Source organism: Notothenia rossii (genome assembly GCF_949606895.1).
Source record: "Notothenia rossii genome assembly, chromosome: 10".
NCBI lineage: Eukaryota > Metazoa > Chordata > Actinopteri > Perciformes > Nototheniidae > Notothenia > Notothenia rossii.
In genome coordinates, this window is record NC_136908.1 from 2,547,841 (window position 1) to 2,557,393 (window position 9,553).

The following is a 9,553-nucleotide window of genomic DNA, read 5'->3' on the forward strand; positions in this document are numbered from 1 at the left end:
ACCTGAGTACTTCTACTTTTACTCAAGTACAAGACCTGAGTACTTCTACTTTTACTCAAGTACAAGATCTGAGTACTTCTACTTTTACTCAAGTACAAGATCTGAGTACTTCTACTTTTACTCAAGTACAAGATCTGAGTACTTCTACTTTTACTCAAGTATAAGACCTGAGTACTTCTACTTTTACTGAAGTACGAGATCTGAGTACTTCTACTTTTACTCAAGAACAAGACCTGAGTACTTCTACTTTTACTCAAGAACAAGATCTGAGTACTTCTACTTTTACTCAAGAACAAGACCTGAGTACTTCTACTTTTACTCAAGAACAAGATCTGAGTACTTCTACTTTTACTCAAGTACAAGATCTGAGTACTTCTACTTTTACTCAAGTACAAGACCTGAGTACTTCTACTTTTACTCAAGTACAAGATCTGAGTACTTCTACTTTTACTCAAGTACAAGATCTGAGTACTTCTACTTTTACTCAAGTACAAGATCTGAGTACTTCTACTTTTACTCAAGTACAAGATCTGAGTACTTCTACTTTTACTCAAGTATAAGACCTGAGTACTTCTACTTTTACTGAAGTACGAGATCTGAGTACTTCTACTTTTACTCAAGAACAAGACCTGAGTACTTCTACTTTTACTCAAGTACAAGATCTGAGTACTTCTACTTTTACTCAAGAACAAGATCTGAGTACTTCTACTTTTACTCAAGAACAAGATCTGAGTACTTCTACTTTTACTCAAGAACAAGATCTGAGTACTTCTACTTTTACTCAAGAACAAGACCTGAGTACTTCTACTTTTACTCAAGAACAAGATCTGAGTACTTCTACTTTTACTGAAGTACGAGATCTGAGTACTTCTACTTTTACTCAAGAACAAGATCTGAGTACTTCTACTTTTACTCAAGTACAAGATCTGAGTACTTCTACTTTTACTCAAGTATAAGACCTGAGTACTTCTACTTTTACTCAAGTACAAGATCTGAGTACTTCTACTTTTACTCAAGAACAAGATCTGAGTACTTCTACTTTTACTCAAGAACAAGATCTGAGTACTTCTACTTTTACTCAAGAACAAGATCTGAGTACTTCTACTTTTACTCAAGCACAAGACCTCTGAAAAATGTAAACCTGGAGTAAATCCACCATTCATCATATCTATTATTCTGAAATGGACCATTATTTGTTGTGCTTGAATAGAAAAAAACGTTTTTCTGACTGAATGATGGTGCAGTCTGAACTATTGTGATATTATGAACTGTTTGTAGGTAATGTATATTCAGAGTATTCACACTGAGTGATGTGTGTGTGTCGAGCTGGGCTGTAAAACAAACACTGTTTATCTGCAGAACATGGATTCCCCTCAATAAAAACCTCCATGGCTCCTCACGCTGGGTGTAAATCTTGCCCTGTGTCGTGAGGTTTCCCCCTGTTATTGTTATTGTTGTTGTTGTTGTATAGCGTGATAGCGTGTGACAGATTGAAGGCCCTGAAGTGGCTCTATTTCCTCACACAGAAGAATTCTCCCTCACATGTTGTGTTTCTCCAGAGGGGGTTTGATGGATTTCTTTCATTCTCTGCCTTCAAACGCTTTCTCCTATTGGCTGATCCCAGTGTGTACCTTTAAGGCTGTCGTAGCAGCTTTAAAATATACATATATAAATGTATAATATATATAAAATAATGTAATATACTACATTATTGTCTCTACATTGGATTATTATCAGATAGGGTAATAACTTCATAATTAACTACGTCTGAAAGCAGAAGTCTAGGGTAAATAACTGCAAGTCTCTTCAGTGAGCTTATCACAAAATGAGATGCATTGTGGGACATGTAGTTTATGCGGCATGTAACCGTATAATAAACGTATTTTATTATTTGCAAGCTCACATCGCTGATCTAACGGCCCGTCTACACTACAGGCATGAACAAATCTTGAAGCTGGGCGTGTCTGAAGCTTGGCGATTTTTTGCGAGCAACCAATCACATGAATCTCCCGCCCCCGACATACAAAGCAATAGCAATGTTAAAATGAAGTAAACTGGATATAAACTCTCCAAACAGGCGAAAACCTACCAGTTTCACCCACTGTCTCTGCCACCTCCCTCCATGCCTGGTTCCTCCGGTTTGTATCCCGGTAAATAGTTCTGGTCGTAAAGAACCGGGTGATTTGCTACCGTAATATCTCGTTTGGAATATGAGGAAATGAACTGCGGTCTGGCTCTCCCAGCTTGCACGCGGTTTGATTGGCTGAGCTTGCACTGGCGGGATTTGCATAAACGGGATTTGATTGGCTGATGCCAAGCATCGAGCCTCAAAAGTTGAACATTGTTCAACTTTTGATGCCTATAGATGCTCGTGACGGTACGTCTACACTACAGGCATCAAAAAATGCTTTCAACGCTTTGCCCATTCACTTGAATGGGGTGACCTAGAAGATTTGTAATCTTCGCCGAACTGCATTGTGGGGAGCATGGCATGGCTTTGCAAGCATCACGAGCATCTATCGGCATCAAAAGTTGAACAATGTTCAACTTTTGAGGCTCGATGCTTGGCATCAGCCAATCAAATCCCGTTTATGCAAATCCCGCCAGTGCAAGCGCAGCCAATCAAACCGCGTGCAAGCTGGGAGAGCCAGACCGCAGTTCATTTCCTCATATTCCAAACGAGATATTACGGTAGCAAATCAGCCGGTTCTTTACGACCAGAACTATTTACCGGGATACAAACCGGAGGAACCAGGCATGGAGGGAGGTGGCAGAGACAGTGGGTGAAGCTGATTGGTTTTCTCCTGTTTGGAGAGTTTATATCCAGTTTACTTCGTTTTAACATTGCTATTGCTTTGTATGTCGGGGGCGGGAGATTCATGTGATTGGTTGCTCGCAAAAAATCGCCAAGCTTCAGACACGCCCAGCTTCAAGATTTTTTCATGCCTGTAGTGTAGACGGGCCGTGATGCTTGCAAAGCCATGCCATGCTCCCCACAATGCAGTTCGGCGAAGATTAAAAATCTTCTACGTCACCCCATTCAAGAGAATGGGCGAAGCGTTGAAAGCATTTTTTGATGCCTGTAGTGTAGACGGGCCGTAAGATAATAATAATAATAATAATAATAATAATAATGATACACGTTATTTGTAAAGCACCTTTCATGCACAAAGCAGCCCAAAGTGTTTACAGAACAAGAAGAAAACATAACAACAATATTTAAATACAGAACAAGATAGAGATACAGTCAGTTTAACCTCAAGGTTTCAAGCACAACTCTGACAAAGTAAATCAGCAAAGAAGAACTTCCTGCTCAGGTTTGTAATCTCATTTCACTGCCAAAAACTCTAACGTGACAGGATGAACAAACTCTCACACTTTTAGGAGGATATGCCTTGTCTTTTTATACATTTCCAAATTTGGGATTAATAAAATATTTCTCACCTTATCGACCTACCTACCTATTATATGCCTTGCACTCCTTTTTAATGGGTATTATGGACATATGAACACAATTAATACAAAAACGTGGGAAAGTTAACTTTATATGCCAACAAAATAATCTGAGTTAAAGGTGGGGTAGGTGAGTTTGAGAAACCGGCTCGAGATACACTTTTTGTTATATTCCATGGAATGCTCTTAACATCCCGATAGCAATGAATATCTGAAATGCTTTGACAATAAATACATAAAAAAATGTAATCTGTGGAAGCCGTGGCGCTGTAAAAAGCTCGACCAATCATCTGAGCCGGCTAAAGTAACTGGATGGCCTACCTGCCTGTCAGCCTTCCATCTGTGCACAAACTTATCTCGTGCCCTCATTGGTCATGAGCGCCTTCGTGTGTGTTGGAGGAGGGGCTCTGTGAGGAAGTCTGAAGGAAGAGGCAGATTAATTACCTACCCTACCTTTAATGATAGATTATTAAAAGACATCAATATAGTTTCCTAACTCTTCCATTGCGGTTACATTTCCTGCAGCAAATGCATGCTTTCACCTTGATTAACACTTTCTACTGTCTGATTCAGAATGCTGAATGTGGCCAAGCTTCATTCATTATAAACCTAATTGCATCGTGACATTTTATTTGTGTGTGTTTCCTTCCTATTGAAGGAGCTGACCTTCGGGTTGTTTTCATGGTGAACGTCAACGGCACGCAATTAGAGGTTTGAATTCACAGGAAAACGAGGAAAGTCCATAACTTACATATTTCAAATGGAGACTTTAGGTCATTATGTGTTGCACTGATTAGTGAGAGTCCTTTACTGTTACATTTAGACACACATGATACATGTATAACATACAACACATTGTTAAATATTAAACAAGTGGTTTCCCAACACTTTTGTCTTGTTAGTAGGGATGCACCGAATATTCGGCCACCAATTATCGGCCGAAAATGGTTAAAAAGGCCCTTTTTTTTGCACCGAAAAAATATCAGCGAATGTCAGAGAACAGGGTGACGTTGATCATGCTCCGCGTATTTGTCCGGGTGTTTTGATTTGAAGTGGTGGAGTAATCCCGAAGTGGTGAAAGTCTTTGCAGTTACACCCCCTCGAGAAATGTCAGCTGAACACGTTTTACAAATCGCAATCCGCGCCTCTTTCTCTGATATTTTTAAATATCTCCAAGCGGCAGACATGTTGGCTGTGAGCCAGCCGCGAGCATGGTCGCGCGCCGTGCTTGTCGCCGCGTTTTGATTACGTCTTCACAACAACACGTTAGGTTACCAAACTTATAGGTGCATTTGTTGTTGTTGAAGGCCTGGCTGTTACAGTCTTTATTTACACTAGTTTGTTGTAGGCCTACTGGCCTAGATGTTTATTTTAAAACACCTTGGCTTTGTTCTGAATGCACTTTGTTCTAGTTATCCTACAGAGAAAAGAAAATGCACTTGACTTGGAATGAATGTACTGTATGCATTCAAAAGTGCTGAATAAATGTTTTATGGACCCATACTAGTGATTATTATTTAAGTAAAGTTTTGCCATAATCATTTATTTTTCCATAATCAGGCAGCTGAACAACATTGGTAAAAAATGTATACATTATATATATTTCTATTAATCATTTTCGGTCTTTCGGTATCGGGTTCGGCCAAGAATTTCCCATTCGGTGCACCCCTACTTGTTACGGCCCGTCTACACTACAGGCATGAAAAGATCCTGAAGCTGGGCGTGTCTGAAGCTTGGCGATTGTTTGCGAGCAACCAATCACATGAATCTCCCGCCCCCGACATACAAAGCAATAGCAATGTTAAAACGAAGTAAACTGGATATAAACTCTCCAAACAGGCGAAAACCTACCAGTTTCCCCCACTGTCTCTGCCACCTCCCTCCATGCCTGGTTCCTCCGGTTTGTATCCCGGTAAATAGTTCCGGTCGTAAAGAACCGGGTGATTTGCTACTGTCATTTCTCGTTTGGAATATGAGGAAATGAACTGCGGTCTGGCTCTCCCAGCTTGCACGCGGTTTGATTGGCTGCGCTTGCACTGGCGGGATTTGCATAAACGGGATTTGATTGGCTGATGCCGATAGATGCTCGTGATGCTTGCAAAGCCATGCTCCCCACAATGCAGTTCGGCGAAGATTAAAAATCTTCTACATCACCCCATTCAAGTGAATGGGCGAAGCGTTGAAAGCATTTTTTGATGCCTGTAGTGTAGACGTACCGTTAGCCTTCGTAATAAAGCAGTGTCTGGCTAGTTGTGGCTTCTCGTAGCCGTTAGCATCTAAACTCAGAGATATTTTCACTTTAAGATGCTCACGGGACTTAACTTAGTTGCTTGAGCCCGAAAAAGACCTTACACACTTAAAAAAACAAGGTTCATTTGAATAATGTATATTTAAAGCAATTTGTGTAACAGAACCATTTTTTTCTACCCCGTTACTCATCGTATGACCCCTCAAATGATGTGATTTAGACTCAAATAACTCCCACAGAAGAATATATCAGGAAAATACTCCTATAATAATATTTGTATTATACAGAACAATGACAGTCATCTTAAAGCAAAGCAAACTCTTTAGTTTAGATCTTTGACTTTTGACTTAAAGTTATATTTGCTGATAATACTTTGTTTCTACTTTTACCTTAAAGTAGTATTGAAAATGGACTTTTACCTTACCTAAGTATCTCAGAACTTGAAGCTGTTAAATATGCATTATGCTTTTAAACTCATATGTGGAGCATTGACAGGTGACTGACTGAATATACTTTGTGCTCGAAATGTTGGATTAAGTGTGAAACTCATTGGTTTAATGAGATTAATTCAGATTTTAAAGGATTTAGATATGGTTTTATGATCGTTTTAATGCACTTAGTCTAAGCTTTGAGTCCCATGACGTCTCTTAAACCAGAGAGCTGTCCATGGAGTCTGCTCCAACTTTCACTTTGATGCACAAAAGCAAGTTAACTTCACATAGATTTCATGTTTTATATACAGTATATAAAAAGGCTAAATCAACCTGTTTGTAATGGATCCTGAAAAAGCCCGGAAATGCAACAGGCTTTCTCCACTCTACTTTCTCCAGACCCCATTTGCATACTAATACGAAAACATCGCATTTTGATCACGTCCTTCCACAACAATTAAAAAGCTCTGTTTAATTTCCCCCGCACAGATGAACAGGTGAGTCATCGCGGCCATGCAGCCTCGCGCGCTTTATCTACACGGTTCACTTTCTCTGTTTCCTTTTTCCTGACTAAAAACACCCCCTTTTTATCACTTAAACCCACGGAGCTTTTACACGGACTCTGTCTTACCCCTTGGCCGGAGTTCTGGCTCTTTTCACCGGGGATCCATCCATATGCTGTCGGACCGGGCGATCTCCAGCTCTGATGGGAATCAACCGGAGACACACTGAGCATGCGCGGAAAAAAAGACCTGTAGATAAGACATCTGTCTGTTAACACTGAACAAATATACTCATACTGTACAAATAGGTACTGCATGGAGAATGGTACTTAAATAAAAGTGTTTTAAGTACGATTAGGAAAATGTACTTTACTATTTATTAATAATGTTTTATAATCTGCCACTACGTTTTTTTTGTACTACTAAATACTGCTTTTCACTGTACAGTATTTTACATTAAATGTGTGACCGTCTATGTGTCCTGTAGTTATTTAATTGCTCTTTTTGCTGACCAGTTTTATTAGGGTGCTGCTTTCCTTCAGGATAAATAAAGTCCTATCTTACCTTATATTATCTTAAGAGTAAAAGTACACTTTCATCCCAAATAATCATATTTCAAAAGTTTTTCCTAAGTATTTCGTGTCAAAATCTGAATTTATAAAGTAACAAGTAAATAGATGTGAAGTTAAATGGAGTAAAAAGTACAATATTTGATTCCAAAATGTAGAGAAGAAAGTAGTATAAAATGAAAATACTTCCTCAAATGTACTTAGTTACTTTCCACCACTGCACTTAACCTTTATCAAAGAGGTGATTTAAACGTTTTGTTCATGTACGTATTTTAGTCATTTAACCCTATGACATGTAGTAGAAGCTATTAGTGAATTACATTTTAAAAATATAGGTGGTTCCAGATTGAGTCAAAATGGCCTTTACTCCTTTGTCGTCCTTTTCCTCTACAAAATAAGACAGGAAATGTGTATTTGTTTAAATGTATTGTCTTTTTATTGGACATGTGATCAGACAGACATTCAGCAGCTCATCGGGGGAAATTCTTACATCATTAAAACACCTACTGTGTAACAATTAGGATGTCAATCAAAGGAAATATCAATCAATCAATCAAAAATACTTTATTAATCACACGGGCAAATTAAGTTTTATGACAGTTGCACCATATAAAATACAATAAGTACATATATTCATAAGTAGAAGTTAAAAAATATTAAATAATTTGAATACACAATGCAATACAAAAGTAAAAAAAACATATATAACTAAATAATCAAAAAGTCAGTATACCCAAAACTGTAAAATATAAAACTGTATATTTTCTTTTTGTCACAAGGGTTAATATATCTATGCATATATTGAATGAAATATTTCAAAGTTTAGGTGTCTATATGGAGATTAAAGCATTAGTCTCGAGTCACTATACCCGCCTAAAGGGATATTTAGAGGTATTATATGAAAGCCAGATTATCACTGCCTATGTATTTATATCCTTCTGATAGTCTAGAACTGTCAGTCTTTCAGCTGGGGTGATCTGTTTGAACCCTCCCCCCCCGGCACATTGAGCACCTGTCGATATATTATCCTTCTGAAGTTAGTCTGAAGGGCTTTTGGCCACAGGTGCTTTAAGATTGGTTCAAACTTTCCTTCACTGACCTCTGCTTGAACTCTTCTCTCTGCAAACTACCTCTAAGTATCAACTCAGGGTAATGTTTTAACCAGAGGTGGGAAGTAGTGGAGTACAAATACTTCGTTACTGTACTTAAGTACATTTTTCTGGTATCAGTACTTTACGGAAATTTTTCTGGCGACTTTTTACTTTGACTTCTTACATGTTGAACAGAAATACTTGTACTTTCTACTTCTTACATGTTGAACACAAATACCTGTACTTTCTACTTCTCACATGTTGAACACAAATACCTGTACTTTCTACTTCTTACATGTTGAAACCAAATACCTGTACTTTCTACTTCTTACATGTTGAACACAAATACCTGTACTTTCTACTTCTTACATGTTGAACACAAATACCTGTACTTTCTACTTCTTACATGTTGAACACAAATACCTGTACTTTCTACTTCTCACATGTTGAACACAAATACCTGTACTTTCTACTTCTTACATGTTGAAACCAAATACCTGTACTTTCTACTTCTTACATTTTAAACACAAATACCTGTACTTTATACTTCTCACATGTTGAACACAAATACCTGTACTTTCTACTTCTTACATGTTGAACCCAAATACCTGTACTTTCTACTTCTTACATGTTGAACACAAATACCTGTACTTTCTACTTCTTACATGTTGAACTCAAATACCTGTACTTTCTACTTCTTACATGTTGAACACAAATACCTGTACTTTCTACTTCTTACATGTTGAACACAAATACCTGTACTTTCTACTTCTCACATGTTGAACACAAATATCTGTACTTTCTACTTCTTACATGTTGAACACAAATACCTGTACTTTCTACTTCTCACATGTTGAACACAAATACCTGTACTTTCTACTTCTTACATGTTGAACTCAAATACCTGTACTTTCTACTTCTTACATGTTGAACACAAATACCTGTACTTTCTACTTCTCACATGTTGAACACAAATATCTGTACTTTCTACTTCTTACATGTTGAACACAAATACCTGTACTTTCTACTTCTCACATGTTGAACACAAATACCTGTACTTTCTACTTCTCACATGTTGAACACAAATACCTGTACTTTCTACTTCTTACATGTTGAACCCAAATACCTGTACTTTCTACTTCTCACATGTTGAACACAAATACCTGTACTTTCTACTTCTCACATGTTGAACACAAATACCTGTACTTTCTACTTCTCACATGTTGAACCCAAATACCTGTACTTTCTACTTCTCACA

General features: G+C 37.9%; 1 protein-coding gene across 3 annotated transcripts in view; it reads right to left on the minus strand.

The window, feature by feature from the left end:
• Positions 1-6,853, minus strand: part of LOC307022282 (neurensin-1-like) — a 34,481-nt gene extending 27,628 nt beyond the window's left edge. The window contains exon 1 of one of the 3 annotated variants that reach the window (XM_079654993.1): positions 6,764-6,853. The gene's annotated coding sequence lies outside the window, so the exon portion shown is untranslated. The remainder of the gene's footprint in view (positions 1-6,763) is intronic. The other 2 variants (XM_079654995.1, XM_079654994.1) reach the window with 2 other exon arrangements.
• Between the last annotated feature and the right edge of the window lie 2,700 nt (positions 6,854-9,553).